Raw genomic sequence first — 12871 nt, 5'->3', positions numbered from 1 at the left:
TCCCAGGCAAGAGTACTGGAGTGGGTTGTCATTTCCTTCTCCAGGGGATTGTCCTGACCCAGGGACTGAACCTGTGTCTCCTGCATCTCCTGCACTGAAGTCAGAGTCTTTGCCACTGAACCATCAGGGAACACTCAACAGATGCTGTCTATAAGCTTAACTTTTGCATAATGGCCCATCTCTGGGAACCTTGCTTCCAACACCTGGGCGTTGAAGTAAAATACCTTTATTTAGCTCACAGGAAATTTCCCGACCAGCCCACCTGTGAATAGCTGAAGGAAGAAGAAATTATTAATAACACATTCCCTCCAGGGGCTGCCCAGAACCAGGACTTAACTCCCTCTTCTTTTAGTATAAAAGAGGCAGGGTGGATCTTCAGGACACAGGTCCACCATCTTCTCGGTCTGCTCTGCTGGCTTTCCGAATGAAGTTGCTATTTCTCGCCTTGACCACCTGTGTCTTTGTTGACTGGCCTGTTGTGTGATCAGCAGGAGGATGGTCTTGGGCCTGGAAACAATTACATACCCAGCCTAGCACGGAGTAAACTCCGTTAGTATCTGTCCTGCAAAAGGTGACAGTATCGCTGGGATTCTTCTTCCAGACTCTGCTCTTTCCAGCTACTGACTCACCTCCGGCCACTCAAAGGACACCAGATCCTGAAACCAGCCCCACACTCTTGCCTGAGGCAGCATGATGCTTGTGGAGTGGTTGGGAGTTCTTGACCAGATGGTGAGGCAGAGGGCGGTGCTGGATCTCACCAGGTGGGAGGACAGCCATGTCCCATCCTACAGGGCCGCAGGCAGACCCAGCTCCGCAGAGAGTCAAGTCCCCCTTCGAAGCCAAGAGCTCTGCTCTTAAGGCCCACAGGTGAGGACAAGCCTGGGGCCCGTGACGCTGATCTCAGGAGCTGGGGCACCTGCCAGGCTCTTTCCAGCATCAGCTCTTAAGGCCCACAGGTGAGGACAAGCCTGGGGCCTGTGACGCTGATCTCAGGAGCTGGGGCACCTGCCAGGCTCTTTCCAGCATCAGCGGTAGGTCCTCACAAATCTATCGCTAATGAGTTCTTCTTAGTCCTTCCTGACCCTGTTCAAGGATTCAGCTCTTCAATCCATGGGGTGTCTCCCAAGGGCCAGAAGCCGTGTGGCTGTCTTACACTGTCTATTTCAGTCATGCTCTAATAGCACCCCTCTCCTGTCGTGAACATAAATCCTCGCATTCTATCTGTATCCAGAAAACCAGCTTCTCTTCACTTTGGGCTCACTCCAGAGCTCAGGAATCCTGCTCACTCTTGCCGTTCCCCTCCACCATCCCCGCCATCCGCAACGACCCTCTTCTCCACGTCTCAGCGCGTGTTACCTCCTCCATGGTGTGGATTCCTCTCCACGTGTGTTTCTGGTGAATCTTCTCCATGGGATCCAGGACTCACAGGTGCAGAGACCATGGCTGGCTCGGAGGATGGACTCAATGCCAGCAGCCAGCACAAAGCCTGGAACGTGAGAAGTGCTGGCACGTGTTTGAAGAAAAAAGCACTGCGAATTTTCCTCCTGTACAACCTGAGGGTAAATTTTGTTTGGTTCCCCTCTGTGGCACACACCTATAAAAAATTAGCTGGACCTTCATGTGGTACTTAGATGTACTGTGTTGCTTCCACTGGCTTTTAACAAAGTGTCTTAGATGACCACAGGCCCCCCGGGGACTTTTGGTTTTAAATATTTTACCACGATTTCCCCAAATACTAGCTGTGATTCACTGCTCCACACACTCTGTCTTAGATATTTTCCTTCAGCTTCCATTCAACATCTTTGAAGATTACAGCTCGGACCATAATTATTGGTGGTTCTCTTTTTCCTCATGCATCTTTCATCATTCTGTGGAATTACTAATTGCATCTCATGGGCAAATCCCGCATTTTCCTAGAATCTCAGCAATCCAGGAGTGCGCTCCAACCCTGCTCTGTTGATGATGATCCCTGAGCCGGTGCAGGAGAAGCCGGCCCGGTGATCGTCAGGCACGAAAAACCAGATTGGCTTTAAGAGAAGAGTTTCCAAGTCAACACCCTCCTGCAGCATCCAGATCTCAACAGAAGGGCCTGGTGGTTTCAGGCCAAGCACACCTGCCCTGAGACCCCCTCGGGGATGGCACATGGGTCCTTGTGCAGAGCAGCACTTTGCGGAGAAGGAGGTGGGCCGGGGGTAGGGGGGAGCGGGATGTGGAAAGAGGTAGGAGGTCTCCGGGGAAAGTTGGATCTGTGGGTCAGCGTGATACCCAAGCGAGGTCACAGCACACGCCTTGGAACATAGGCCTGTGTAGAACTGAAGCCAGTCCTGCAAGGGCCAAGGAAAGGAGTCCCTGGCTGGTCATTCGACTGCCTGAGCTTTATCATCTTGGGAAACTTTGCGATGTTCTCGGGCGGCCTGCAGCCCTAGCTTTGATCAGTGGAATCATGCGTAAAAGAAATGAATGGTTCTGACGGCGTGCGTGTTAAGCACACAGCACGTAGAACAGATGTCATAGTGAAAGGACTCGTTATCAGTAAGCGGTTGCAACTTTTATAAGAAAAAAGCGGTGAGTGGTAAAGCTGAGGAAAGCAAATGTGTGTGTTCATGTAGATACACATGCACACACATACACACGTATCTGTTAACATATATTCACGGGAGAAAAGAGCATAGTGTAACATACGGCTGCAAGAGCTGCTAACTTCACAGCACAGATGGGAACCCAAATCGCCTCTCTCCCTGAGTTCTATTAGAGGCGCAGTCTAATAGAACCGGGGCTGACAACACCACACAGCCCGTGTGGCTCACAGCACTGCCCCAGGGGCAGGAAACGCTCCCCACACCAGCCTGCACACGGGAGGAGCCACTTCCTCTGAGGTTATGTCACGTGACCATGGGACATCGAGCCTTCCTTCCCTCCTACGACTGCCGGTAAGGAAACGAAACGTACAAAGGTCTCATGTTACAGGAATTCACCGGTTTTTCAGAAATAAATCCACCCAGCTTCTGGGACCAACAGAATGACTTCTGTGGAAATCTAGGGAAATTTAAGCAAGTTTCTAATATCTGTGCAAAGTTGCTTCAATCGTGTCTCACTCTTTATGACCCCATGGACCGTACCCTGCCAGGCTCCTCCGTCCACGGGCTCCTCCAGGCAATAACACTGGAGTGGGTTGCCATTTCCTACTCCGGGGGATCTTCCCAGGGATGGAACGCTAACATCTACATACTGAAGTAAACACACAACAAGCTCTGTCGCACTCACAGGGCAGTCGAGGATTATTTGGGAAAATGCGGGAAAGCACTTTGGGAAAAGCACAGACCCAGCCCCACAGATGGGTCCCCGCCACCCCAGACGGCAGCAGTGGGGACAGAGAGCGCCGGCGTGTCTGCAGGAAAAGGAGACCGCACTCTGTGAGACCTGAAGCCAGCGAGACCTGGCAGACCCCGCGGCTCTCTCGTGACCGAGCCTGCCGGAAGGCCGGCCCACTGAGGACTGGCGTCTCGTCATCCGACCTGGAGAAGGGGCATCAGAGCAGAAGCGGGCACCTGCCCAGAGCCCATCTGGCGCGGCGAGTGCCTTCTACCCTGGGCGTGGGTGCTCACCCTCCACGCCCCCAGCGCCCCGGCAGCCGGCAGAGCCGCGGCGTGTTGAATCCAGTCGTGTCCTGCTCTGAGGACGACCCAAGGGGAAGACGCGGATGAGCACACGGCCAAGGGCAGCGTTCCAGACCCTCCCCTCGAGAACGGCCCTCCACGCCCTGAGTGGTCGCAGCAGAAGGCACATGGTCCCAGGGCAGGGCCCCTGATGGCATCTCTGCAGCACGTGCTCCTGCAGGACTGGGGAGTCCTGGGTGAGGTCCCGCCGCTGCTGAGGCTTAGAACACAAAGTACATCTTCCCCTGAAAGCTGGGTGACTTCCTCAGGCCGGAACCCCCAGTGGAGTCCCTGCCAGGAGCAGGGAGCCGGCGCTAGGAGGAAGGGGTGGAGATGCGGACAGTCAGGAAGAACGGGGGGCACCGCCACGGGAGGCACAACACGGTGCCCGGGACTCCAGCTGCGGCCCTGCGTCCACGGGAGCGGCCACGTCCCAAGGGTCCCATGCTCGGTCCTCCCCCACCTGCCGCAAGTAGGCCCCTCCTCACCCGCAGGCCCTGGGGCCCACTGTGAGCCCACTAACGGGATTCACTGTCAGAGCGCTGAGCACTCTCACGGGGACACATGGACTCTGGCCGTTCCCCGCCCTGAGTCACCGGGACCTCGTCCGCCCCTCTCGATCAGCCCCAGGCATTGGCGGCAGGTCGGCTCGTGCTCCCCCAAAGATGTGCCCAGGTCTTAATGCCCAGTACCCGTGACTCTGACCTCAGTTGGAGATGACACCCTCACCGAGGCCACCAAGTTAGGGATGTCAAGAGGAAGTCCTCCTGGATTTGGGTGGGCTCTTAATCCAGCAGCTGGTGGCTGTTAAAAAAAAAAAAAAAAGGAGAGGAGAGTTCAAGCCACAGGGACACAGGAAAGATAGTGCGTGGAGATGCAGACAGGGATGGGTGGGGTGCGTCCTGGGTTGGGGACTGTGGCCGCCGCCAGGGCCTGCAAGAGGCAGAGGGCTCCTCCACAGGGCCTCTGGAGGGAGCTCGGCCCTGCTCACCCCCTGGCTTCAGACTTCTGGCCTCCAGAGATGTGGGGGCTGTGACTGTGTGGCAAGACGCCAAGGTGGTCACTTCTGTGGCTGCCCCGGGGTCCCTGCAGCAGTCATCCTGCATGGGAGCTGGGAAGGCCCACAGTCACGGCCGTGTCCTGTCCACAAGCTTATCTCCCACCCCTGTGCTCTCCTCACTAACACATGTGAGCATGCACTCACACGCGGGCATGTACGACACACGTGCACACACCTAGCGTCCAGGAGTCTGCACCTCAAAAGCTCAGCTGGCCCCAGGAAGGCCGCTGTCCCGCAGAACCGTGACTTCACCCCTACTCAGGTTTGCTGCCCTGCCCGGCCTCGTCCTGTAAGTTCCCAGATGGGAACAGACACGAGGCCCAGTGACCTGTCAAGGAATACGTGGTCCTCCTTAAGGCTGTCCTTGGATGAAGCTGGAGGGGATGCACCCTCCCCCCAAGGAGGAGGGCGCCCCGCTCCTGACCCCTGGCTGCCTTTCTTGTTCATCCTTCTCTGTACCCAGTCATCTCACTTTGGAACGCACCATCTGTTCAATGTTAGCAAAGGTCAAAAATTCCTATTTTCATGTCGTGTGTCCAGCTCTTTGTGACCCCATGGATCATAGGGTTAGGGTTAGCTCTGTCCGTGGGATTCTCCAGGCAAGAATACTGGAGTGGGTGGCCATTCCCTTCTACAGGAGATCTTCATGACCCAGGGATCGAGCCCAGGTCTCTCGCAGTGCAGGCAGATTAACACCTGACCCACCCGGGAAGCATCTCGTTGCTCGTTAAATAGGGGAAGGCTGGTTTCTCATAGCAAAATGCTTGCTGTTCTAAGTTAAGAGGGATTCGAGACCCAGCAAAGTCCAAAGACGTGGCTCAGGCACGGAGCCGAGGCTTTCCTAGCTCTTTGTGCTTGTAACAAGAATTGCAGTAAGTACCCGAAGGGCGCGGCGCTGCGCTTCCCTGACCGGAAGCCCAGGCTCAGCCGGGAGGCCAAGCTGCAGAAGGACGTCTGGAGTTCAAAGGCAGAGGGTGAGGCCAGGGAGGAGGCGGCCCAGCAGGCAGAAAGGAATGGAGCCTGCTCTGCTGGAGTGTGAAGCCAAGTCCGGGCTCCTCCTGCTGCGAAAATAGCAGTTCTTACAGGTATCAGTGAAAATCTGTTCAGAGCTATGATGCGTGTTTTAAAGCCCCAAAAGGAGGAAAAATGCAGTTTTGAGAGGAGGGCCAGGGTTTGGGGAATTTAGTTAAGAGAAGAATTCCATGAGCAAACACGGCTAAGTTACAAAGTCCACAGAAAGGTGGTTGGAGCCAATTCAAAGATATTCCAGAACAAGATATGCAAGTCACTGAAAAACGTAGACCTTTCAAGTCTAAAGTTTTATTTAGCGTCTGGGCTATATAAACAAAGCTAGTACAAATGAAAACCTTTTTCAGATATACTTTCAACACAGGCTTGGATGCCAATGAGCACATCATTGTCAGCGACACAGCGTCTTCAAAACAGTGAAGGAAGCAATGGATTTTTAGCATAATTCACAGGAAAGCGGTTAAGCTCCTGACTAATTGCTGGCTTTTGCTGCATTTGATCCGCCCGATGACCTCTGAGGCAGTGACCTAGTTGAAAAAGTTAGCCAACCAAAAAAGGAAGGTAAAAACAGAGCGTCAGGCTAAATTAACTCACCCTCCTGGAGACGGGGATTGTAGTCTGGAGACTCGAGCTTGAGAGAGAAGGTCTGGAGAGCTATAAACTTCCACTGCGGAAAGCAAGGCGGGCCTCCCAGTGTGGGAGGAAGCTCCTACGGTCACAGGTCACAGGCTGTGCTCACCCACCCGAGGGAACACTCGGAGGTCCGGCTGGCCCTGACCGTCCCTGGAAGTTTGGGTCCATCTGAACAGGGTTCCCAGGATGAGCCGTGGGGGAGAGGGGCAGAGACCACTAGCAGCGGACTCTGAATTGGGATCCAGAGGGTCTAGAAGCCGTGGCTGGGCTGAGAGAGACCACCAGGGCCTGGAGGAGAACCTCAGCCTTGCCTCTGGGTCCCTCCCCAACTGCCGTCCCCCTGCCCCCACAGGCACCAGCACTTTCCCGCGGGTCTCAGGAAACAACCCCAGACTGTCGGAGAGAAGCCAGCTGGGACCTGGAGGTGCAGACCCGGCTCAGATCCCCATGTGACACTTAGCCCCTGCGTGGCCTGGGGCCCAGCCTGCAAGCCGCAGGGGTGACATCCCTGAAAAGAGGTAACTTCCACCTTCAGTCACCAGGGGGCAGTGGCAGGGAGCTCACACTCCCAGCTCTAAGGCCCCGCCTGTGTGGTGACGTCACGAGGTGTGAACGTACAAGTCAGCTCAGGATGCTGCTGCTGCCTAACAAAATGCTATGGATGGGAGGGGGCTCAAACACTGAAATGTCTGTTCTCCCAGCCTGCAGGCCTGGAGTCCAAGAGCCCAGGGTCTTCTCACCGTCCTCCCCCTGCGTCCAGATGTCCACTTTCATAGGGGCATCAGCCTTATTGGATCAGGGTGATGACTTGCCTTGGATGGACGGCAGGCCGGGCTCATACAAAACCCCTTTGCCTCTGCTTCTCCCAGCATCTCCCAGCAGGGTTCCTGGATGCCTCCAGCTTGGAACTGGCTCCCCAAGACCCTGCCAAGAGCCAGCAGACTTCTTCACATGCTGTCAATTCTGGCATCAATGTGTTTTTAAGTAGAATTCAAGTTCATACAATGGAACTAACCGTTGCCCCGAGTCATGACATTTTCCCGCCTTCCGTTCATGCTTGTCTCTCCAGCCGTCTTATATTTTATTTATTCATTTATTTGGTGTTAGTTATTTGATTAACACCCAAGACGTATACGACTGGAGCAGAGGACTGCCACCCTGCAGCTCACATCTGTGTTCCCCCATCCCCACCCCTCTGCTCTCCACCCCCAGCTGCCCAGCTACAGGCAACGCTGTCCTGAGTCTTGTCTGTGGTTCTCCTGATGTGTTCATCCAACAGCGTTAGCAGGATGTGTGTGTGTCTGAGGAGGAATGTTTGGTTCCGATTTTGTTGCCTGTGTTCTTTATGTTTCAAGAGCTGTTCTTTAAGTCACTACTTACTAGAGTTTAGTCTCTAAACCGCAGCAGCTGGGAACCTGGAACTCATGCAACTCATGAAAATTCTCGAGCGGTCCCTCCCCTGCCCCTCCACCCACCCACGAATCAGACACTGTGGTGTGTGGTTCTCTGACCACTAATGAGGGCGGCGACCTCTCAATGTCCTCGCTGAATGTTGTGTTGTCTCTGCTCTGAAATGCTTGGCAGAGCTTTGCCACTATTTTTTTTCTTGCTGGGTTATCATTTTACTATTGCTTTTAGTTCTTTATATATTCTTGACACTGATTCTCAGTTAAAGTGCACAGAGGATATTTTCTTCCTTGTAGTCTGTGTGTTCTTTCTTGATGTGGCTTTAAGATGAACAGACCTTCTAATTTTCATATAATCAAATATATTTTGTTGTTGTTGTTGAGTCTTATATAAGAATTTCTTCCTTACCCCCAGGATAGGAAGAAAGAAATACACTTGTATGTTGCACTAAAGCTTTAAAGGATTTGCTCCAGACGTGTCCTAAAACCACCTGGAATTGCTTTATAGGCCCTGTAAACTAGGGATCCAAGGTCATTAGTTTTCCCACATGAATAATCTCTGCTCGGGACTCTCTTCTTTCTCTGAACCACGAGGACCCTAAGCTCCTATAGCTGTGGATTTCCAGTTTCCACACTGTCTTCCCCTCAATGTCAGTCAGTCTCTAAGTCGTGTCCTTTCAACAGCTTCATAATAAATACTGGTGTCTGGTAGTCGGGGCCCCTCTCCCTGCATGTGTTGACTATTCCTGGGCCTTTAATATTTCATAATTCTTTTTTCTTAGAAACAGCTTGTAAAGACCCACAAAATACCCCGGTGGGAGTTTGCTTGGGTTTTCATTAAAATGACAGATGAATTAGGAGAATTGCCATTTCCAGTGTTACATTGCAAACTTCCTCCAGAAACCTGACTTTTCAGGTCAGTGGGCCCCCCTCGTTCTCAGCCTCTGCCCAGGCTACGTCTCTCCTGTATTTCTCAGCTCTCTGCCTTCCTCGTCTCTCCCCTCGCAGCCCAGCTCAGCCTCCCCGAACCCTCTCTCTGGGCTCCGGCCCACGGGACGACTCTGTCTACTAAGACGGAGCAGCACTGCTGGAGGAAGTTCTCTTGGGTGTTAGCTGCTCTGATGGTTTGTAAATTGGTTCCTGATTCACTGTAAGATTCTTTTTTTAGTAGGGCAATTTATTTCCCTTTACCTTAAACATTTCCCCCAAATTACTGTAATTCTCAAAATAGGCTCTTATTTTCTGTAACCATAGCAAAGAGGAGGCTTAGCAGTGACTTCTGAGCTTTCTCAGTGTCCACGCCCCACGGGGGTCCAGCTGCCTCCTACTGAATCTTTGTCCCAACTCCAGCCCGGGGAATGTGTCCAGATCACTGTCAGAGATTCTGAATCTGAGATGAGGCCCTCGTTCATAAACAGTCAGTCTCCTTTTATCCCGTCCCCTGCACGGTGTGCTGTGCTGCCCTCGGTCACATCAGTCGCGTCCAGCTCTGTGTGACCCCATGGGCTGCAGACCACCAGGCTCCTGTGTCCATTGGATTCTCCAGGCAATAATACTGGAGTGATTTGCTGTGGCCTCCTCCAGAGAATGTTTTCGACCCAGGGATTGAACCCGTGTCTTTTTGTGTCTCCTGCATTGGCAGGTGAGTTCTTTACCACGAGCACCAGCTGGGAAGCCCCTTCTACAGTACACATAAAGTAATTCGAACAAACAATTTCATGGGTCAGTTTCACTGCAATAAAAATACCGTAAAGGTGACCCATAATTTTTGTTTCTGTTTGAGACAGTCAAAATTAGTAAATGTTCTATCTGGAGTCACTGATTTTGTTTCCAAAATAAACGCACCTACTTTCTGGGTATCATTATAACTGATCTATCCAGGATCATCCCAAGTCATAAACGTGAAAGATGCAGCCACACGTAGGGCGTCAGTGGGCTCAGCGGGCTCAGCGGGTGTCCGTGTTTTTGGGGTGCAGTTAGTGGACCATGATTGAAGTGCAAAAATGTCACTGAGCTTCCTTCAATTCAGAAATAAATTATTTTCGTGGGGGAGAGTTGTGGATTAAAGACAACTCCTGAGAGTCTTAAGACTTGAATGTTCATGTAATTCCTGTAGTGAAAAAAAATCTCATTTGAATCCTTGTTAAATTTTGCATCAACAAGGATGGTGTGGAGTAAAAAGTCATCCTAATGCTGCAAGGATCACTAACTATTAAGCTGTCAAGTGAAAGTGAAAGTCAAGTCCCTCAGTCGTGACCGACTCTTTGCGACCCCATGGACTGTAGCCTATGAGGCTCCTCTGTCTGTGGGATTTTCCAGGCAATGGTACTGGAATGGATTGCCATTTCCTTCTCTAAGGGATCTTCCCGACCCAGGGATCGAACCTGAGTCTCTTGCATTGTAATTAAGCTGTAAGGGTTTGTTAAATACTCTAATAAGACACTAAAAATTGTTTAATCTCATAGAATTCGATGATTCAGAAACATCATCACAATCTCAGAAATGTACCTCAGTGCAGTGTATACGCCCGAGGCACCTGTCAGGCCAGCTCTGTGAAGACCCACAGGTGGACGCGGCCAAGCCCTCCCCGCCGGCTTCACGGCGAGGCGGCTCTGGGGCCTCCTCACTGATACTGTCATCTTTGCACCGCAGTTAGCCACGCCCCCTCTCTTTCTGATGGTCTGGATTCCGCATCAGCAAGAGCATTGATCAGCAACGAGCCTTGATTTATGGAGCAGGTTGCTTACCTGTCGTGCCTCGGTTATTTATCTTCGCGAACACAAGGAGAGTCGGTCTGACCTTGACAGATCGAGTAAGAATACCAGGCGCTTTCCCAATGTCTGAAAGTCCATGAGGCCCCCGGGCTTGTGTAGGGATGGACTGTCTGTCCTGCAGCTTCGTGGAGCAGTCAGCAATCACACCCTCGCTTTCCCAGAGATGATGGCTGGAGCAGGACAAGGAACCCAGATGGAAATCAAGGAGACACAGAAGGAAAGTTGCTGCTGGACCAGAGAACAAAAAAGATGGGCTGCAGAAATGTCTGTCCAGAAACCACGTTCACCTACTGTTTGACAATAAGAACCCTCTAGTCTGTTTCAGCAGAGAAGGCAATGGCACCCCACTCCAGTACTCTTGCCTGGAAAATCTCATGGATGGAGGTGCCTGGAAGGCTGCAGTCCATGGGGTCGCTGAGGGTCGGACACGACTGAGCGACTTCACTTTCACTTTTCACTTTCATGCAATTAGAGAAGGAAATGGCAACCCACTCCAGTGTTCTTGCCTGGAGAATCCCAGGGATGGGGGAGCCTGGTGGGCTGCCGTTTATGGGGTCGCAGAGTCGGACACGACTGAAGTGACTTAGCATAGCATAGTCTGTTTCAGAAATCATGGAATACGGGCAGAAGCTTGGTGGGACACTCAGGGGACAGTCTCAGGGGTAGAATTCCCACTGCAGTGAAACTGCAACCACTGTGCCTTACGCTTGATGCTTTACCCCAAGGTAGCAACACCTGTGGCCGTATTTGTGGAGATTCACATCCCAGCTCCTCTGGATTTTAAATATTTGGTTTATTTTCAGACCAATCCTCGAACACAAGTCTGGAGTTTGGGGTTTGGACACTATACTCTTGGAAGAGCATCTGTAAAAGATACAGTTGCCTGGTGGAAGCGTCTGATGATGGAAACGGAGGAGGACAAGCCCAACACAGGTGCCTCCTTTCCCAGAGAGCACGAGAAACATCACAGAAGGGCACGCACAGGTGAATGAAGAGGCGGCTTTACTGGGTCACAAAGAAAGCTCAGCGCCTGAAATGCTTCTGAACTGTGGTGCTGGAGAAGACTCTTGGGAGTCCCTTGGACTGCAAGGAGATCCAACCAGTCCATCCTAAAGGAGATCAGTCTTAGGTGTTCATTGGAAGGACTCATGCTGAAGCTGAAGCTCCACTACTTTGGCCACCTGATGCGAAGACCTGACTCATTTGAAAAGACCCTGATGCTGGGAAAGATTGAGGGCAGGAGGAGAAGACAGAGGATGAGATGGTTGGATGGCATCACTGACTCAAAGGACATGAATTTGAGCAAACTCTGGGAGATAGTGAAGGACAGGGGAGCCTGGCGAGCTGCAGACCAAGGGGTCACAAAGAGCTGGACACGACTGAGCGACTGAATAACAACAGCAACAACATTAAATCCACATTAAAAAAAAAAAAAGAGTATTTGCTCTTCCAAAGAATCCTCTACAGGTTTTTACAACAATGAGTCGGACACGACTGAGCGACTGAACTGAACTGAACCTCTTTACATGCAAAATATCATTTGATTTACAAAGAAAAGAGGGAAATTTGGGAGCTTGTAAGTATAGAACCAGACCCTCCTGCAACGAGGTCGACCTGCATGCATGGAAGGGCTTCTCTTCTCTGCTGATTTCCTGGAATTCTGGGTCTATTTTTCAGAATGTCAAAAACATAGCAACAAGTGTTGGAACATGTGAAATAAAGGCTGCTACTAACAATGGAAATGTTTAAACAAGAAATTTGTTTCTATGAAAGGAAGTGAAGAAATACAAGTAAAATAACCAAAGGATATACACTACTAAAAAAATTTGGAGGAGGGGCAAGTGAGTCTATTTAAATTCATTTTATAAAAAAGGACAAGTAATTTTAAAAAGTGTTCTAGGAACGATGATTATTACTTTTTAGTTGACTTATTAAATACCAATCCCAGCAGAAAATGGGATTTAATTATGTAGCCTCTATCAGTGATCATCGCTAAGGTTTTTTACAATTTTGCCACTCAAAGTCTACATGTGATCTGATCTCCCGTGTGAGAAGTTGGATCACCTGTTTCATTACTGTCTTATAAATGTCTTCAAGAAGTAGCAGATAGGGGAAATGGTGATGTAACTACTGTTTTGAATAAAGGACCATAAAAATTCCAGTTGCTTTTTAAAAAATTGTAACCGCAATTCCTTCTTTAAAAAGTGGGCCATGTGACCCATAGCGTATTAGGTTCTTGTTTGTTTAAGGTTCCACTGCTGAGTTTGGCCGGTGATCATAAAGCCACCACTTGTTTTGGTAAGACTGATCTAC

The 12871-nt window shown here is 51.1% G+C and overlaps 1 long non-coding RNA gene across 2 annotated transcripts; it reads left to right on the top strand.

The window, feature by feature from the left end:
- Positions 1-5283: 5283 nt before the first annotated feature.
- LOC112582644 lies at positions 5284-8132 on the top strand. Of its 2 annotated transcripts, none has more exons than XR_006542225.2 (3): positions 5284-5801; positions 6731-6896; positions 7248-8132. It is a non-coding gene; the product is annotated as an uncharacterized LOC112582644 (long non-coding RNA). The 2 variants fall into 2 exon arrangements; XR_006542226.2 differs by having other exon boundaries at positions 7080-8132.
- The last annotated feature ends 4739 nt before the right edge of the window (positions 8133-12871 follow it).

Source organism: Bubalus bubalis, chromosome 10 (assembly GCF_019923935.1).
Source record: "Bubalus bubalis isolate 160015118507 breed Murrah chromosome 10, NDDB_SH_1, whole genome shotgun sequence".
Classification (NCBI taxonomy): Eukaryota; Metazoa; Chordata; class Mammalia; order Artiodactyla; family Bovidae; genus Bubalus; species Bubalus bubalis.
The sequence above is the reverse complement of the archived record's forward strand: the minus strand, read 5'-3'. Positions and strand labels throughout refer to the sequence as shown.